Raw genomic sequence first — 20,946 nt, 5'->3', positions numbered from 1 at the left:
GGTTGCAGTGCCCTTTGGAGTTTTGTTTATAAACACAACACACACACACACACACACACACACACACACACACACACACACACACACATGCACACACACACACACGTACACACGTACACACGTACACGCACGCGCACGCACGCACGCACGCACGCACGCACGCACGCACGCACGCACGCGCTCTCACCCATCACCCGTGGTGGTTGGAAATTGATGGTAGCTGCAGCAGATTTATGGTTGGTAGTCTGGCTCCCTCCCTCTGTTATTGCTGGAGGCCTGCCACAGCTTCCCTATCTGCGCTCATGACCTGTTACATCAGGGCAGCCCAGCAGTGAGCCCCAGCCGGCAATTAGTGTCACAGCCGGCAACGAGTCTTTTAAAACATATTTAAGCAAGACCCATCCTGCTTTCTGTTTTATCATTAGATTGGCCTGTCAGTGGCCAGATTTATGGACGGAATTAAAAGTCTACCCGGTGATCCCGAAGTTTGTCAAGACCAGAGATTTACGTCAACCTAATTTTAAGATCGTCTAACTAGAAACACCTTAGAGGTGCAGTAACTAGAAAATAGGCCACCAATGAAGAGGGAAATGACTCATAATTTCAGAGTTAAGAGTTGATAAATCATATCTTTTACGGGGCCGTCATGAGCACAATGCTCCGCGTGTGTGGACGATTGCGTTTCAAGCGCTTCCAACGTTTCACTCAAACAAGTGGACGGCACTTAAGACAATAATTTGAAGGAGGAGGATTGAGAAAATGTGCTCTCCAGGTTTTCTCTACCGTTCGCTCCCTTCTGACCATAAATCTTCTGACACATGATTATGTCAGTCATACTTTTGTTTTTCCTCTGGTTGGGACATGCACAAGCACCTGAGCACTGCACAGTAAATTGCAGAGCACAAGGTTGTCTTTATGTGATTCCAGAGATACTGTATGGGCGCAGAGCTCATTCATGCACTCTCTTAACCGCACGCCGCTTGAGATGGAAGCCAGAGATAGCCGACAACATCCACTCCCCGCAAGAGAGAGAGAGATCCACGACTGGTTGGCCCTCACAGGGTCTATCTGACTTCCCATGGTCTATCTGATTTTGCAGGTAAACACAGTGGTCAAATAGCTTCCAGGCATTGTCAGGGGGCATTAAGTTAAGAACCCAGGCTCTCTGGGGGTATTTTGAAGGAGCCATTTACCGTGGTTTGAATGAACATACCCGTCCACTTAACCTGCCTTTGAAAGCTCTGGAAATATGTAATCATGGCGACGGCATCTGGGAAATGGGGTAAAGAGAGCTTTGAGTGAGTCAGTTAAAAGCGGCTTTTGATGGCGCGTAGTGTACTTCAAATGATCTGAGAAGCACATATGATACTTTTCCCTGTTTTTGGAGTGGTTTGGAACAGGGCTATGGAGGGCCCTCATACCTGCCCCCATACACACACACACACACACACACACACACACACACACACACACACACACACACACACACACACACCAGCCCTTCCACAGTAGACGTCACCTGAGCTAAGCTTACTGTAATCCTCCGACGTCTCGGGCGTCCTGACACGGGATGTTTTGAACAAAAACACCAAACTCACTACAACCCCGTAAGACTCCGAGACGCTTTGGAAACATTGATCTTCCTCCTCCAGTGTCGTCACAGACAGTTTTTTTTAATCTGTCACAGCTTCTCCTCGATCCTGTGAGGAGTTGACATCTTCTCTCCTCGAATCGATCGCTCCTCGCTGGTTTGACACACGAGCGCAGGTTCATTATAAACCAGAGTCTCGTTTTTTAAAGCTGCACTCCTTGACTCCTTTTTCCTGATTACGAAACCTTTTCCCTTGCTCAGAGAATACTTAGAAGGAAACAGGGAACTGTGCCAAGTGTGGTTTTTTTTCTTTCTATCCGTAGATTAGGCAATCAATTAATCAGTCAATGCCGACGCCGACGCCGTCTCACTTTTTAATTTCTGAGCCTGTCAACAGAGAAGGTGCACAAACAGGTTGGCGGGAAGTAAACATTCTGCGTGTACTTTACTGATGGTGTCATAGCTTCCAAGCTCCTGTCTCTTGGCTGAACAGTTCAGAGGGAGTTGCAATGAGTTCTCTCCTCTAGCATCTTGTAACCTGTCCAGACACGCTCCTAAATGTATCATTGCAGAAAGCCATGAAACAATTTGAGCTGATGCTGCCAGTTTAAATATCTAAACCGTGTGGTCAGAGCTATTATATCATTAATCTTCTCCCTCGCTCCGCTCATGCATTGACAAGATATGGAAACACCCTCACCTTCACCCCAGCGAGGTAAAGAGATACCTGAAAGTACCTTCTTTTGATATGTATCCCTCAGTGCTGGTGACAAAAGTGTTTTGAAGTCAGTGCCACATGCCTTTTCAATCATGCTATCTTCGTTTCATTTCCTGCTGCTGGACTGAAATGCATATTCCAGAAAGTAAAAGAAAGAAACAGACGCTTCTGTGACACCCGGTGAACGTGTTCTGCACATACACCGGAGTCTGGGCCACAAACGGGCCTTTGTATGCGGTTAATTGCACACACACTTCATGACAATGATGTCATGAACTGTAATAACCACTTGTTTGAAGTTTTTATGTCTGTGGCTCCCTGTAAATAATAGCCAGTGTTGGCTGTAAACAAGGTAGCGGCCTCTGTGGAGATGTCTGACAGGTGGTATCTCAGGTCATTCTGTTCATTCCTCTCAACATATTTCATGTTTTCCATTCATTACTTTTTTCCCTGACAATGAATGCGCGTACACTATTAAATTCCTAAACCAAATAAAAAGAAAGAAAGAAACTAAAAATGGAAACGGGCTGTGCACCGAATGACCTCGGAGTCCCGGAGGTCATTGAGTGACAGTGGTGGATGATCCTGCGGTTCAGCGCAGGGTCAGAGGTTTGTCTGTAGGGCAGGGGAGCACAGCTGGATGCCGAGCTTCAGTGATGGTAATGAGATAAAGAATAGGACAAAAGGGAAAGTGCATAAAGAGAGTGATGAAAGGCCAGAGAATCTCACTTTCACTCGCCTTTAATGATTTTACAGAGGCTTTCTACCTACAGTATACGTTGATTTATGGTTATTGTAATGTTATAGTGCTGTTGTTGTATTCACAATAGTGAAAACAGGCAATACAAATGACATTTTCTTTAGGGCTGGCCATTCATTAGTGATTGTCTTCCCCTGGCAGAGTTGAATCCAGAAAGAATGCCGAGTGGGCAGTGACTCCCGACACTGTGCCAGACAGTGACACACCCCCTGAAGGGTTTCGGGCTTTCTGGTTTCTTTGCTCTCTTGCAGGTTAATAACTACCCATCCGTGCACTGACAGTAGTTTCAGTAACACGGATCACAGAGCGTCGAGTTGTATCTTCCACAGGTGTCACGAGGGGCAGAGAGTAAACATGATCTGGACTATGATGTCACCTGTGAAGAGAGAACAAAAGCAGTTGGAGCATTGTCAGCTGGCACTGAAACCACAGTGATCGCTTCCATCATAAATCACCGCCCCTCCAAAGGATGGGTGTCTAGTGACGGGACGAGTCGACCGAACGGAGCAGCGTCTGCTCCGACAGAAACAGCACGGTGCTGAGAGGACACGGAGTGGAAGAATGAGGATGTTGACTCTTCCCAAATGTGTCAAATGACTTTTCCTCTTCTACAGGCAGCCTGATATTATTAGAGGCTGAAAAATGCAACTGGTGGATTCCAACGACGTCTGCTTTGTAATTTATTTGATGGAAAGGGGCAGACCATGAATGTCTTTGTAGGTGATTTCCATTTATTCAGAAAAAAATGAGCCAAAGAACAAAATCTTCCAGTCCCTCCCCCCCCCTTTGACTTTAGCAGGTAAACATAACATAAAATACAAAATAACTAACATACGTGAAGTTGTAGGACCAAAATGTCACGTTCCGCTCTCATGCAGTACGAAAGGGGAGAGATGAACCCTTATAAAGACGGGTCCCCCAAACGTACACGTACGGGTGCAGAACTTTATCAAACCTTTCACATATTGACAATGGAAGCCAATAATTTTCAGGGTAATAGACTGATAATAATAAATATGACAAGGGAAGACTCAGTTACACATTAATGCTGTAGAATTGGCAAGGATGTACGCTGTGGTGGATACTGGGAGTGATTTTTAAAAGCTTTGGATGCGTATTGTGGAATTTTAGACCAAATACAGTGTACATTTTGCAGATAGCTCTTTAATGTAGTTAGTAGTTCCTAAATGTCACTAGCTGTGTCTGCTGTTTGTACGCAGGTATCACAGACTGTGGCATTCTGCTGTGACAGTAAACTGATGCTGTGAGAGCAGTTCACGTGAAAGAAAAAAAACTTTATAGCTGCAGGTAAAAACAAAACAATGAAGACAAATGGCTCTTTTGTAGATTCATCGCTGCAAGAAACACCGTTCAAATTATGTGATTCTTTGTTCGTTGATGTTAAATATGAAATATTCAAACTGTCTAAAAGAAAACATGAATCAAAGTATTGGCCCAAATTACAGACATATTGGCAGGAGAGCTGCAGCTCTCACAAGATGAGTCTTGGGAGGCGATACTGTCCACAAGCACTGCAGCAGTCTTCAACAGGTGGCAAGCTTTCATAGGCCCCATTGGAGACGTGTTAGGACATCGAACAACGGCACTGCTGCACATGGCGGATGTACGCTGCCAGACTGTGAGGTCGTAAGGACTCTCAAGTTCAATGAGGTTCAGAGAATAATAATATCTTAGTTTAACATATATAAATCTGAGGTGCAGACAACCTGAGGGCACACGCATGCTAAAACAGACAGGACTCAATTATTTAACAAAGGCAAAGATAGTGTTTCTTGATGGATTTACGCATAAGATGAGCTGAGGGAGACTTATCATTACAGGGAACCTGTGCCGCAGGATATATGATCAAATGTGAGGGATGTTTGGTGAGTTGCAGTGGATATAAGGCCACTTCTGACTGTGTCCGTTTTCCAGTGAAAGTGTTATTGATATTCAGGTGAGAGAATAATGGTCCAATGTTTTATAAGAGAGAATCAAATGCAACAGTCGCCCCCTACAGACAGAGACCAGAATGAAAAAGAGTCTCCTCTGCAGCCCCTGATGAGTGTATCACTGGATCACAACATTCATGTGTTCTCATAAAGTCAGACACCATTTCTCTGAGAAGACAGTCGCACAATGTGACACGTTCCTCAGGGCTGTAATGACAGGTTTATCTCGAAGAGAGACAGAGACAAACATTACCTCAGAGCTGCCTCCTCTGCTGCCGCTGCAGACTCGTACACCCCAAAGACAGCGTTCAGTTCATCGAGTCTGTCCCAGGGGAAATTCCTTTCTACCACTGTCCCTCTCTGAGCAGACTGGAGTTGTCAGTGTTGGGTCATACCATGATATATTCGTGTGTTTCAATAATGGAAAAATTCCACTATTGTGAACACATGCTCGAACAGCGAGGCTCAGAGCGGAGACACGTGCAGGTTTAAGCAGGGGACCAGACAAAGTGTAGATAAAGTCAAGAAAGACAAAACAAGTCGGTGGATCATCGAAGCCAAATAAAAAAAAATAAAAAACAGTAGCAGGAGATGATGGATGGAAGCAGTTTACGTCACACTGGTGCTGCTCAACCTGCCAATTTACTGTGGCGCGCCTATAAGAGCTCTTGGATGTGCCGACGAATTTGGCACAATGACTGAAAGTGAAACAAGTAAAATTACCCATTTGCTAATAGCAGCTGGTTATATGTACAGTACAATGTACGAGACTCGGTCCCTCCTTTCACAAGCTGCCTCAAAGCCAGTCAGGCAGGTTTTCTGTAATTACATGAAAAATGGCTTTGGTCCCTGCGGGGTTTTGGCCACATTTAAGAGACAGAAGAAATGTCTATACATATGTGTGTGTGTGTGTGCTGAGTGTGTGTGTGTGTGTGTGTGTGTGTGTGTGTGTGTGTGTGTGTGTGTGTGTGTGTGTTTGTGTAAAATGTAAAAACACTGACACATAAGAGACAGTGAGGGGTTAGTGTGTACATGTGTGTGAATGATCAGCTCTCATGTGATCGTACCGGTTTCTGGTGCTGTGAGTTTTTACAGATAAGTAACAACAACAAAAAAACTAAAATGTTTAAAAACAACTACACCTGAGTTGTATACGTTGACTCGTATCCACTTTAAACCGTACGTGGCTTTGCTCATCTCTGCTTTAACGTCCAGGGCAAACGACTTATGCCAAAGGAAAAACTCACTGCTCGCCACCTAGCCAGTTTCCCTCATCTATTTGGTCAGGTCACTCTTAACGAATCACAATTACTCGTTGGCGTTTGCTTGCGTAACATCACTAAAACTTAAAAACATTACCTAATACGTGAAAATGATTTACGCTGCTTCAAACTTTGTTATTGTTTTGATCGAGAGACCCCCTGACGACCGAAGTTACCCATTGTTCGTTTAAAATTAATCCAACAAAGCCGCCCAATTGGCCGTCAGCATTTCTTTGATATCAAGTACGCCACAGTCATCGAGTTTATAAAAATGACATCAGTGAAATCTCAATCAACAGATCTGTCAGCATGGATAAGACCAGCTGCACTCTTATACTAAGACCGTGTAAAAGGCTAAATGCCACTGCCTTTGAGCATCCTTGTGGTTTATTCTCAAAGTCTTTCATGATTGTGTTAAATTGTGTGAGATTCCTCACTAAATCCTGGTAATCAATCACAACCTTTCCAAAACAGGCCTTGGGCGGCATCTTCAGGAAAAACCCTGCTGTTTGAAAGCCGTGGAGGAGATGTGGAAGATGACTGTGCACCCTCCTCTCCCGGATGGATTTATGATTCGCCTAAGTTGCATCAACAAAAATCAATATTTTTTGCCCCCGCACAAGCAACAGGCTAATTGAACTTCACAATGTGAGCTAACTAGGCTGATCCCCGGCCCCAAACAGATGCTGTCTGTGGTTTGATAGATTCGGGTGAGTGTGGGTGAAAGCCAGAATCTGTCTGGAGCTCAGAAGCCTGCCAGATGCTTCTATATCAACACCTCTTTTATCACCTGAAGAGAGTCCTCCTGCCAACTATGACAGTAATTCCATCTGAGAGGGCCACACTGACAGAGGTATCATCCCATCACGGATGAGTGGGATTGACTGAGCGCACGTTTACATTTTGTAACGTGCTCGCTGAGAACTCTCCCGGGGTAAGCGAGCACTGTCGGCCGATGTTTGGACTTCCTGAATTTATGCATTCAATAAAAAGAAGAGCAGCGCATTCCTCCAGAGTTCTGTGCCAACCTGCATAACTGTATTTGCACATGGAAGCTTCATTTCATGTGGAGGACAGCAGCAATAAATGGGCTGCCGTGATGGCAGGTTGATCCTCCCACGTCACACTCAGGAACACAATGATTTAAAATCAAAACTGCAGATGTGTGCTCCTAGAAGCAAAGGAAACAGCCAACAAACAAACGCCCTGGTGACTTTCCAGCATATAAACAGTTTATTTTTCTCGTCAACCGATCCTATAGACACACTCAGAAGGTATAAGGTGCAAGGAACATGTAGCAGTGTGCTTTTAATAGCCTCAGGTGTTTGGGTTAGTTGTAAGGATGTGTCGAGTTGCAGGGATAAATGCCCATGCACACGGTCGATGGATTTGGCAGCAATTAATCTCACGCTAATAAAAATTCGATCCACACATTTATTTATTCCTCATTGTTTGTCCTCGTCTTCACCGGGGAAAGCAGCAGTGTTTGCAAGTGTCTTCAAGGCATTTCTCTTGACGTGTGCGTGTCATAACTTCCCCACACCAGGGGATTCCTGTCTGTTCTTGTGTGTTGGAAAATCTTTATTTTTAAAGGAGTTGACGATCTGGAGCAGGAAATGCTCGACTCGGCCCTGGAAACAGACCAAGTGGTGTTCTGAGTGAGATTGAGTCCATCGACGATGTAAGAAAACCAAACAGAGAAAAGACGTTTTAAAAAACCAATTGTGCCAAATTTTGTCTCTGGTTTTGAAAACTAAAAACAACTGAACTTTTTGAACTCTGCTGTTGCTCGGCTGAATCTATCATTATTCATTATGTTGGAGGAATTTCAACAATAACAGCTGGAAGGTTAATTTAATCCAGATCAGTTGAGTTTTAGTAGAAGGCTAATTCACACAAATCCGACCATGTTCACATTCACTTATACTATTTTTGGACTGTGTGTTTTTTTTACCGACAGTATTTTTGGGAACACACCTAAAACAAATCTGTCTCTCCCTTTTTTCCTCTTTCTTCTGAGCGCAACATGCCACAGCAGAGTCCACATCTGTATGACGATTGCACCTTGAAGAGGAAAAATGTCTTTTAAAATAACAAACACTTGAAGCCGGCTCATTACTGGGGTGACACCGTTTCTTTCCAAAGGCAAGCCTCGACTCTTCATCATCATTCTCCTCTGCCCGTTGCTCACTCGCAGAATATTTATTACCCTCACTGAAATCCACTTAACAGTGGACTGTATGCATTCCATTGTTGGTTGGCTGTGAGCGGTTCGAGAGGAATGCCTTGTGCCAGCTGAGGAGATGTCAGGTATGAAGCCAAGCCTCCACAGCTTTGGATCACGGATAGATGATGCCGATTAATTTGTGTTGTCCGTCCTCCCAAAAAGTGTAGCCAAAGAGTCTCAATTGCCCCCTGGTGGCCGGCTGCAGTACAGGTCGTAAATCCTGCATCCTCCATGTTAGTGCATGGGACATGGACAAAAGACAAAACTCAAAACTCAATAACTGTTTTTAATTTGAGGTATCATGCTGATGTTTATCCAAGTGAAGGTTTGCTTTTTATTAGTTATTAGATGTCATAAAAACAGGGTGAAATGTCGTGATTGACAGCTGAGATCAACTTACAATGTGGAAGATGGCAGCGTCCGTGTCCAGGATGTTTTGGCTTCATTTCTGGACAGTGGGAGGAAGTGGAGAAACATCTTTTATATACAAAAATGGACGACATTACTGCTCAGCAAATGGGAAGCCAAAGTGTCTCAATCGCCTCCTGGTGGCTTCGGTTTTAGTTATAAGCTCTGCCTTCTCCATGTTATTGGATTGGACATACACCAAACTAAAAGTGATGAATGAATGTCCAAGTGCTTTTTTGTCTAGTAAGTTTTTTTTGTAGTTTTAGTTTTTTTGTCGACAGGGTTAGGGTTCGGGTTACCGTGGCTCTACACCAAGATCACTGTGGCTGCAACACTTTAGACGCAAGCCGGTGGCATCTATGTCCATGATACTTAAGTAAAATTTTTGTGCGACTGAAGGAAGTAGAAGTACGACATCCACAGTTGTTAGAAGGCACCAATCTGTTTTCCAAAGTTCATCGTCCGTGTAATAGTTGTTGAGACTTTTCAACAACGTTAATCTTACGTTGAAGCTGGAGGAAAAGTCTTGATCCTCTGGTAACCATGAAAGTTTCATATTTCTTGGCCTTCTTGAAAAATTCTGTCAAGATATTTGGTCCAAAGCGCATCTACAGTATATAACTGAACAATCCATATTTGGTCAATACAGCAGGTTTTTTTCTCAGCTTGCATTGTTGGTATAACCAGTCTGGGTGTGGACAGGGGGAACGCTACTTGCCTCAGGACCCCCGGGCTTCTAATCTGCCATCAAGTACAGGAGAGAGAAAGGCAGCTGTCCTGACACTTTCTGTTCGCCTGTGTGCTCCGGGTTTAACGTTTAACTGTCTTTGAAGTTTTGATTAGGGTTTGGAGGATAAATAGCAACAAATCCAGTTGTTTCAGACCACAGAGATCTGCATTCTCATCATGCATCTTTGATATCATTTGAGTCATCAGCTCCTGTGGGAACAAGTCTGAAGATAACCCATTCAGGAAGCCCATATTAGAGTCAATGAGGCAGAGTAGAACAAAAACACAGAAAACACAGCCCTGCAGGTAAAAATACTCGTGTAAAGAGGAAGCTCGAAACTGGTTGAATAGACTGTCGTGCAAACGGGGAAAAGGCAGCGTCGACGAATTACACACAAAATTGTATGCCATTGCACACAGAGCACAACTCAGCCAGAAGATTAGGCCCAAACTTTGGAAGATGAGAGATATTGATACTGTATTTCATCACCCAGACAGAACAGAGCTCCTTGTATCAGAGGTGACATACCTGACCGAGGTGTTGAGGGGGGTGGAAGATCCATTACCTCACACACAACAAGGTCACTTGATTTGAAAGGCGAGGACTAACACAGGATAACAAACAAAATGTCTGCGGAGCTGAAACTTCAAAGCTTGACTGAGATTGACGTACAGCAGATAGTCACAGTTGTATATCCAGGTTAAGACTCTCAGGAACCTTTTGGGGCCACCCAGAACTGTGTGTTTCCCCAAACAAATATCATCAAGCTAGATAAGCACCAAGCCAAAATAAATACGACTGCGTCACCATGTTTTTCTTTTCTTGTTCCTTTTTTGATACAGAGCACCTCACGAAAACTCACTCAAAAGTCACAAAGCCTCTGTTGGTTTTTATCAGCCCTTACCTTTCCATCCATCCATCGGGTTGTGGGAGGGGGGTGGAGCATATGTCAGCTGACATTGGGCGAGAGGAAGGGTACACACAGGCCAGGTCATCTGCATATCACAGGCCCAGTTAACACATAGACACAAACAATCATTGACTCATACATTCACAAACGATTTAGACTCATAGGGGAAAACCGGAGACATGAGAGGAACCCACGCATACACAATGAGACACTAACTCCACACAGGTAGACTGCTGCCAGGAAGGGATTCAAACTGGGCACCTTGTTACTGTGAAGTGACAGTGCTAAACACTGTACCACTGTGCCACATATTTACCTGTATCAACACTTTGTGTCAGGAACTGCACCACAGTTCTTTTGTCTCAAATAAAAACACTGATTCATTCATACCCATCAATGTCACGTATAGGAAAGGTGCTTACCTGAGTTTACCTTAGCTTAGCATAGCTTAGCACAAAGACTGGAAACAGTCTGGAACAGCTAGCCAGGGAAAGGTAAAGGTCTATCTGCACAGCTATAAACATGCACACACACACACACACACACACACACACACACACACACACACGCAGCCACACAAATTACCTTACTTCTATCTTCTATCTAACCCTAACCCTAACCCCACCCCACCCCCTAACACTAACTCCTTAGTGAGGACACTCATCGGCATAATGCATTTGCCAGCCCCTTACCCGAACCTTACCAATCACAACTAAATGCCTAACCCTAACCTAAACCTAACTCTAACCCTAAAACCAAGTCTTATTCATCAAACAAGCCTTTGAAAAAGTGAGGACAATGTCCTCATGTTCTCACTTTTCAAATATGTACCTCACTCCGTAAGGTCTATGCTCAAAATGATCCTCACTAATATATAAGTACAAGTAGACACACACACACACACACACACACACACACACACACACACACACACACACACACACACACACACACACACACACACACACACACACACACACACACACACACACACACACACTCTGCCTGCAGGTGGCAGAAGTCTGACAACTGTAGATGCTGTTACCTGGAGATGTTGGACACTGGCTCAGGTGTAAACGTTCCTTATCTCAGGTGAGCCAGGTTTGAGTGGAGCTGCAGGCCCAGAGCTGCAGGTCTGAAACTGCTCGCAGGGCAGCTCAGCAACTGGATGATACCGGTTTCCCATGCAGCTGTTTCACGTGTTTTGCATCAGTGAGACTATGTCCTATTTTCAGTTTGAGCCAAAACAACACTAAAGCAGTTTTTAACACTAACCTGCTTAAACCATCCTTAAAGTACGTGAACTGCAGCTTATTTCAGGTTTTATAAAAAACAACGTGATCGATGCTGAATAAGAAAGTCAAACGTTCCTGTGTGTTTCTGCTCGTCTAAGCCATCTGTTCTCTGGTCACTCACGATGTTCAGCATGTGAATATCGGTGCAATCAGGTGTTGTCAGGGTTCTGAGTATAGATATGCATCTGCAGGCTCAGGCCACAGTGCAGGGCTTCATTTCCACTGAATTGTTGGCTCAGAGCTGCCCTCTGTGTGCATACCTCTGCTTGTGCATGAGTCTCTGCACGTGTGTGTGTGTGTGGGGGGGGTTCTTTGTGTTTGTGCGTGTTTTGCTTGCACCTTGCCTGCATTAAAACAGTTGCTGAATTTGAGAAGTTCAAGCAGAGAAACGATAGAAACGTCATAGTTCTCAACATTTCTACATTTTCCCTTGAGCAGCAGAAACTGTGTGAACTCAGTGTTGAAGGTAACTTTCCAGAAAGGTTTTTTTTTATAGTCAGGATTCTGATGGAGGAATGCCTCCTGTTCATCTCCGATTCAACTAAGTGCATAAAAAAGACGAGACCTCTCTTTTAAATCAGGCAGAAAGGAATGCACATGTACCCTCAGCTCGCCTTGGGCCCTTAGCTTGCACCAAACATGTTTTTGGAGAGCAGGGAAGGAGACGAATAGCACCTACTAGGGGCTCCCACATGCACGCAACTGTATCTCCATGGCCCACCTCCAAGTTCTTTGAGATTTTCATGATATCATCAACAAATGATCAACAACTTGCAAATAGCCTCGCTGGAAATGTGATAATAATAGGGTAATTTTAATTGACTGTGTAATTGCTGTAATGTTATTGTCATGCATTACCCCGTCATTAGTTATTCTCTTCGAAGATTCAATACTAATCTCACCAAGCGCTGATTCTCTTTTTCCCTGAGCTGACTTTATGATCCTATAATGAATCTGTCCTTTAATTTTAAAGTCAAAAGAAGAACTCCCTCTCCCAAGTGTTGTGTGTGGGAACACATGCAACGCAAGTGGAGGCACGAGAGTGACTCTGTGTTTCTGACATGTCGTCTCGCTGCTTGTGCCTCGGCTGCGTTTGTCCGCGCCCAAATCCTGACCTACCAAGACGATGCCCGCAAATGACACTTAACGCCGCCTTTTCTGGTGAACTCAGCCCGAACCGAAGCCTCCGCAGCTCGACAGACCCTCCTGCGAGAGCTGTAAGTGAGATAGAGGAGGCACTGTCACAGCTTTTAATGAGCCTTCACTCCTTAAGCTTTGCAGAGAGAAGAAAACAGACCTAATGAAAGACTATAATGAAATAAAGACTCAGGATTTCCAATTGAGAATTCCCTCTCTCATTAAAGACTCTCACACAAGATCCATTTTCCAAGCAACCTGATTCATCAAGGGGCATTCCACATTATCACTCAATTAAAAAGACTATTCATGTGAGTAGCGGTAATATTGAAAATAACAGGGATACAACTTTATACATCACGTCTTTTCTTGTGTTCTTAGCGTCAGATCGATGCTGCTGCCTCTTAACGAGCCCAGATTAAAGCCCAGATGACAAAGGTTGAAAAGCCTCTGCAGATTAGCCCCAACCTCGATAGTGGCACCGTGGGGACAGCTAACGTAGAATTAAATGCAATTATGAAAAAATGCTTCCAACCCCGAGAGGTGTCTGCGAGCGAGGGAAACCAGAGAGGCTGTATTCATTTCACACAGCCCGGGGGCGCTGAGAGGATATGGCAGTCCTTTTCATATTGGCAGCTGTGTGATCAGACTAACAGCGCTCTTACAGCCGCACCGTGGCTGCAGGTCTGATCTAAACACCTTCGCCAGATTCAAAGGCGACGCCGCGTCTCCAGTGCACTCGGGGCTCTTTCCACAAACACGGCTGAATTAGTGCTTCCATCAACCTCCCTCAGCACCGGCCTCCATTTTTCTGTCGGAAGACAAAATATATGAAATTATGTTTTTCTGCTGTATCTTCCAGTAAAGGTGTGACATTTTACCGTGAGGACATCTGGTCGCGTTTTAGATCGATAGTCTCCTCTATGTATTGTGGGAAATAACGTGACCACAGACACTGACAGTGAAAGGAGGTGCTTGCACGGCTGTAGCTTCCACGGCTGTAGCTTGAATCGCTCTGTGTCTTGTTGTGTTGATCATGGTTATCAGATGCATAGTAGATGACTGATAAGTGAGGTGTGGTGTTGTGTAAGTGTGTGTGTGTGTGTGTGTGTGTGTGTGTGTGTGTGTGTGTGTGTGTGTGTGTGTGTGTGTGTGTGTGTGTGTGTGTGTGTGTGTGTGTGTGTACGATCTGAATGACTGCACAACAAAGAGTCTGAATGGATTTAGTCAAAGCTCAAACGCTGATGCAGCTGCATTCCGGGAGGTTTATGATGTGAAACACCAAAGGAAAGGAAACAATGATCACATTCATGAGATGTCATTTTCTTCTAGTTTTATCTCAGGAATTTTTTCTGCGGTTTTTTTTCTTCTTCTTCATAACGTAATGTGTCCACCTTTATCCAGAGTAGAGCTTTGTTAGAAAGGCTTCGTTTGAAAACTTGACCTCATTCTCACTAATAAGGTGCAGGCAGGTTACCTGTGTGTGTATACTGTAGATATATAAATGTACTTGGTTGATTTCTCCCTCTGTTTTGCTTATTGTCACTTCACTTAAATTTTTAACCTCCCGTACGTACAGATTTGGATATAAATATTTGTTACCGTACAGTATATTCAAGGTCAACCCCAAAAAATATATATTTTGATCCGCAAAAATAAAATAACATTATCCAGATCTGCACCGAATCTTACCTGATCATAGACATTATTACTCTGCGCATGCCTGATTTTTTTCATAACGATCTCTGTATTAAATCTTGAGAAATTCACCAAGATCCGCACCAAAATCTGATCCATTCCACATGCTTCCACCAGGTTTCATCGAAATCTGTTTTGTGGTTTTTGCGTAATCTTTAAATCAAATAAACAAACAAAACGGCAAACAAATGGACAGGCGTGACAACATGACTCCTTCACTGAGGTAATGTTCTCTCTGTCCTCATCTCAAGTTTTAAGACGTGTCCGTACGAGCTGATTTGGTGACATCAGAGGTTTGGAGGCCTATCGTGGTCAAGCGTGCAACTCACACAAGTGTGATGTGGAAACTTCCTGTGTGAGTAAACTAAAAACGGACGCTCCAGTGAAGATGGAGACATGTAGCGTGCGGCAGTTAGATTTTTTAAATGGATTATGTTTCGTGGTCAGATTCCGTGTTCACCATCACCCTCCATCTGCAGCTCCTGTGCCAAGCTCTCAGCGGCCGTCACCCTGTAACAAGAGCTCTCATGTAAGCTCAGGTGAATGTAATTGTCATAAAGTGAGTCATCATTACACATGTTGGGTGCATCCGCTCATCTCCTGGCTCCACCAGGGCTCTCAGATAAAGCACAATCCATATTTGACCTAAACTCTCTCAACTCCTCTTCACCTCCCTCAGTCTCTCCGGGTCGCAGCCATCTCCTCCCCACTTACACATTAGGAGCTCGAAACAAGGTCACATCATTACCCTAAAAAGATAGGTTGACATCAACACCAATAAGACCAAGAAAGTCCTCATTTGGAAATGTCTTGTCCCTGTGTCTGACGCAGCTGTGTGACATCAGGGCCAGATGTGTCAGGTGCACAGCGAGGTGGTGAGGAGAGACACCTGTGCTTAGAGAGCAGGTTAAAGATGGTGACTCATTGGTTTTACACACAGATGGTGAGTGGGTGGAGAATTAATTCCATCTTTCCACATGCCCAGTAAATTATAGTTTTTATTCCTATTATTTTAAATTCATTGTTGTTGTTGTTGTTGAGTCCAGCTGAGGGGAAAAAGCACACGAATAAATGTAACCAGGCAATATAACAACGCTATAAACATTTTTAATGTAAAAATTGTGTCTCACCTGTTTTGTTGGATCACCTTAAATTGTGTGGTTGTACCAGGGAATGTATTTTCTCACCTGTCTAAATATCTTGCCAGGCAGATTTCAGGGTTTTGAGAAATCAGTCAGTCAGATCGCTGCTGCCTCAAGAGAATAATAAAAGTAAATGACATCAGCAGATGGAAATTAGCTGACAGCTAAATCTGGCATAAATCATCTCCTGTCATTTTGAGATGAATGTTTTTGTGCATTGTCCTTGTTTAATAAAGAATAATAAAGGAAAAAAAATGGAAGGACTTTGTACTGAGTTCCATTCATCGTGGTGAGCCTAACCGAGAACTTCCCTGACCATAACATCACCAATTCATGCCAGGCAGCTCAGACATGACGTTTTGCCTCATGAGGACCAGGCTTCGTTGCCCATGTGGTCAACAGGTCAGTGTTTTTGCTGGAAAAGGTCGTGAAGAAGAAACAAAAACAGTACACACACACACACACACACACACACACACACACACACACACACACACACACACACACACGCACACACGCACACACAGAGAACATTTGATGTTGACTGTCCACTCTGCGTCAGTGAGGGAAACTGATCTGACAGGACTCCGAACTTTTTCCTCTTTCATGCCTTCGCAGTGACATTGTTTCAACATGATGAGAATTTCCACCGGTGCTCTGTCTTCTTTTTTTTTCTTCTGTCAGTCAGAAAAACGACTTTATGTCAGGTGAAGTCTTTTTTTCTTCCCCCCCTCAGTTGTTTGTGACAAGATACTGTGAAGAGTTTGGGGAAATTTCCCACTGCAACGAGACCATTATGTGGGCGTGTTACTTGCGAGTCATAAGCGTGTGCATCATTGACAAGTAAGACAATTAGACAGAAATAACAACAAATCAAGCCGTCGTTAAAAAGAAGTATTTCTCCGAGCGAATAAAGTGCAGTGAATGATTTATGCTGATTGCTGCTTGTGTTTGTGAATAAGAATATTGAGCCGTGAGTCAGGGTGAAGATGCTCTGAGCCACGTACAGCAGGAAACAACACAGTCGTCAATCTTTCCAGGCCCGTGTTCAGGCAGCGGGCAACCGAGGCAGAATGTTGTCTTTACAGATATCGGGAACAGCGTCACATCTAATCAAGAACAGTCAAGATTGAATCCTGTATTATCTTTGCTTTCTACAAATGAAAGACCTGTCATAAAAAAAGACTTTGCTGCGGGGGTAAACACAAACAAATGTACATATCCCACGGAAGATTTAAAGAAGGGTTCTTTTGGAAGGGGAACAGAGGGTTTTTCTACCCTGGTGCCGGAGGGGGCAGAGATAAAGAGAGTAATAGTTAGACTGCGGTCACATTGGTATGCAGACAGCCATGAAAGCAGCGCAGTACCTGTTGCATCTTGCAAATTCATTTGCTGAATATTGTGAAATTTCTCCACTTAAATTGGGGAGGCCCTTTTTTTCAGCACAACTCAAGGGTTCGGATGATACGGTTAGATAAACAGAAGTGATTTGGATTCGAGATGATCTACGGAGATACACTGGTCTATTGACGCATCCTCACCCTGGTTATCAGCGTCATCATCTGCAGAGAGGTATTTAATTATAACTTTTAGGTAAATGTAGTCTGAGCCGTAAAATGGCAACAATGATAAATATCAGTTTGAATAGAAAAGCAAACATTGCATAAGCTTTACAGTGTTTGTTTTCTTCATTTTTTTATTTTTTAGGATTGTGATCAGTCAAAGAAACTCAAGCCCGGTCTCATATCAGGTTGTTAAAGAGTCTACAGCCAGATTGTGATCATGGTGAGAGGTGCTGACATCTAGAGGGTAAGGTTTACCATGTTAGCACTAAATACAAAGTATAAAATAGCATTTAAGAAACCAAAATGTTGATAATGCTTGTTGAAACGCTGGGGGCATCCTCAGCGTGACATGAATGTCTATATGGATAAAATCCATCCAATAGTTGTTGAGACATTTCATCCATCCATCAATCAATCCATCAATCCGCCCATCCATCCATCCATTCATCCATCCAACCACTTGGGTCTCAGAGGTAACCGACCAAGTAGGGTATTGGTACAGACCTCCATTTTCCTTAGCCGAGTTCTGGGTCTACCCTGGGGTTGGAACTAAACCGGTAAATTTAAAGTTTTGTCCTGTGGCTCAGGTTCTTCATCACAACAATGGTCCAATGCAACACCTGCATTACTGTCTGCCCCTCCAGCCCGTTTCCCACTCTGCTGCAAACCGCCCCAGTGCACAATGGAGGTCACGGACTGATGAAGCCAAACAGAACAACATCATCCGCTAAAAAGCAAGACATGCACTTTTTAGGTTGCCAAGTTAATGTTTACTTCATCAGTGTAAACATCTCTGAAAACAACGTCTCAAAATATCTCGAAAACCTGGACTAACAAAACAAAAACCATCTGCGTGGCTACAGGCCGCAAGCGAGAAAATATGTCTCTGTAATTAGGATGAACTGACCCTTTAACGATACAGTTCACACAGTCCGACAAGTGCGATCCTAATTCTGAGGGAGTCAATACAGTAGATCCAGAAAGCAGAAAACATGGTTAGTGGTGTCAAAAGTCACGCATGCCAAAGATGTCTGGCATTACATTCTGTCAAAAATGGCAGTTAACAAGGCAACGCATCATCTGCCGTTCCTCTCCCGTTGGCCTGAGAACCTGTTGCCAAGGTGTCGACCTGTGATTAAGACTCCAGTAAATCTTCCCACCCAGGGAGCCTCGGAGAGGAGTTACGCCTCAGGTCAATCCACTCCTGCAGGGATGAGCCTCGCTTTCCTCTCCCTGTGGCCCGAGGGTGAAATCTCATACCCTAACCTGGATCTCTATCCTGGCCTCTTCTCACAGGTCACACTGGTTTGAGTTTTTTATGCACACTTTGATCAAGTGCTTTTTAAAAAAAGGTGGAATATCAGGGATATGGTGCAATGTGCGCTCGAGTGCGATAAGATGACACCGAGGTTGAGCTATCACGCTCCTCAAAGTGACAGGCAACCTCACATACCTTCCTTCATTCACCTCTCAGGCAAATTCCTCTCTCTCCCTCTCTTCCTTTCTTTCTTTCTTTCTCTCTCTCATCTGTCGTTCTTTCTAAGTTTCTCAGCTCACCTCTGTTTTCTCCTTTTCCATGTGTGTGAAGACAAAGATAAATATTCTTGTCTTCTTCTTCTCTTTCTTCTCTAGTGTTTTGGCAATGAAGAGGGTCTGATCAGAGCTTCTTCATTTGTTTTTTTAAGAAACAAGGAAATGTTTTCCAAATAATGTGGAAAGTTACAGTTAATGCATTTAAAACGAATGAAATTGACGTCTTATGTCTTAAGGGAGCCGCCTGATTCACCTAATGATGTTTAAAGAAAGAGCAACCAAGTATAAATCTGCAGAATTTGTTAGGAATACTTTATGATACTTTGTTGTGTATGGTGGAGATGAAGAGTAGTTTACGAAGTATTCTGCTAAAACGCAGTAAAATGGGCCTTGTCTCCTAATGTCAGTACAACTATAGATCAAACACAATAGATATGTTGACACAGCTTCAATTAAAACACTTCCTGATCCCTCCACAACTGACCAATCACACCGGAGTGCTCTGAGACCCCCGTCCGGCCCGAGCCAATGGTCAGTGGGAGTTCGGAGGTTGACTTTGTGCACTTTGCTCCTGCAGCTACTGTATGAAGAGGGCGAGCTCCAGCCTTTATCTAATGATGCATACTTCCCCCTGTTTATGGCAGCCGGGGAGAGAGGGAGCGCTAGCCTGTGCTTGTCTGCTGCTGAGAATGCCCATTAACGCTCCTGTTCCCCCTCGGGTGATGACCACCTGAGCTATCAAAGACAAGTGTGTCTGCAACACCACCCTCCTCCTCCTCCTCCTCCTCCTCCTCCCTCCACGTCCTCCCCCTCTCATCACACTCCATCCCTAACCTGCCTTCGCTCCCTCCGACCTCCACATGCTGTACAGTCAATGTTGGATAGTGATTCGATTATATATAACAGCATCATCATCATCATCATCATCATCATCATCATCATCATCATCATCATCATCATCATGGTAATATCGACTTTGTTTAATCACATATAGATTCACACTTAGACAAAGCTACTTGATACAGTCCAGTAAAGCTGAAGTTCCCTGTTTCTATTTTAAAGTGTATTTCAAAGTGTGTCGTATTTTTACAGATTGTAAATCCCCTTGAGGTAAATTTGTGATTTATGTTATTGGGATATGTACATAAAACTGTGTAACTATAATTTTGGGTCATTTGATGTGTTATCAAAGAGTTTAGACTTATTCTAAATTGATGCAGTTTGGCTCAAGCAATAAAACCATCGATAAAACAATCACAAATGCAAATAAATATATATAAAAGAGCTTGTTTGCAAACTTTGGGTGAAATATATTTATGGTAATATTAAAAATGACATTAACAAAAGGTGAAAACAACTTATAGACTTAGGTTATATATTTTTCTTACATTGCTTGTGGGTGTAAATTAACTTTTTTGACTTTATCGACCTTGTGATGTTTATTCTGCTCAGTCTCGTGTTTCCAGGTACAAAGGATCTCCAACGTGCCTTGCTCAAGGCCATGTCATCATTTACTACAAAATGAAGGGAGACCATTCCCCCTTCGTTTTCCTAGCCCAGATTTTCCCAGAACGTCTCTCACTTGCCCTCCAGGCCGAGGATGAATGATTTTTAACAGCATCAGCAATAATGACAATAATCAGCTTGTTTACAAAGTGATTTACGTGGGAAGATCAAGCACCATAATTAAATAAACGCTGGCCATTTAAGTACAGAGTTTAAAACTGAATTAAAAAAGATATAAGATGTAATATAAACAGAGTGGCTCAAACATATTAGAATTTAAAAAGGAACACGTACAGGTAACGTACAAGTAAAGATTTATTCTTATTGAGCTATATGTAATTTACCCTATTTCAGTGGATGAATATGTCATTTGTCAGCACTTTATCTGTCTCTTCTCCTACTGTCCAGTCTGATGATTCTCTTACAGTCCCTCTTCCTCCGTCCAGGTCGAAACTTCCTGTCAATGTCCCCATAACCCATAATAGATGTGTGTATCTTCCCCTGTCCTGGAT

This window comes from Hippoglossus stenolepis, chromosome 6 (genome assembly GCF_022539355.2).
Source record: "Hippoglossus stenolepis isolate QCI-W04-F060 chromosome 6, HSTE1.2, whole genome shotgun sequence".
NCBI lineage: Eukaryota > Metazoa > Chordata > Actinopteri > Pleuronectiformes > Pleuronectidae > Hippoglossus > Hippoglossus stenolepis.
The sequence above is the reverse complement of the archived record's forward strand: the minus strand, read 5'-3'. Positions refer to the sequence as shown.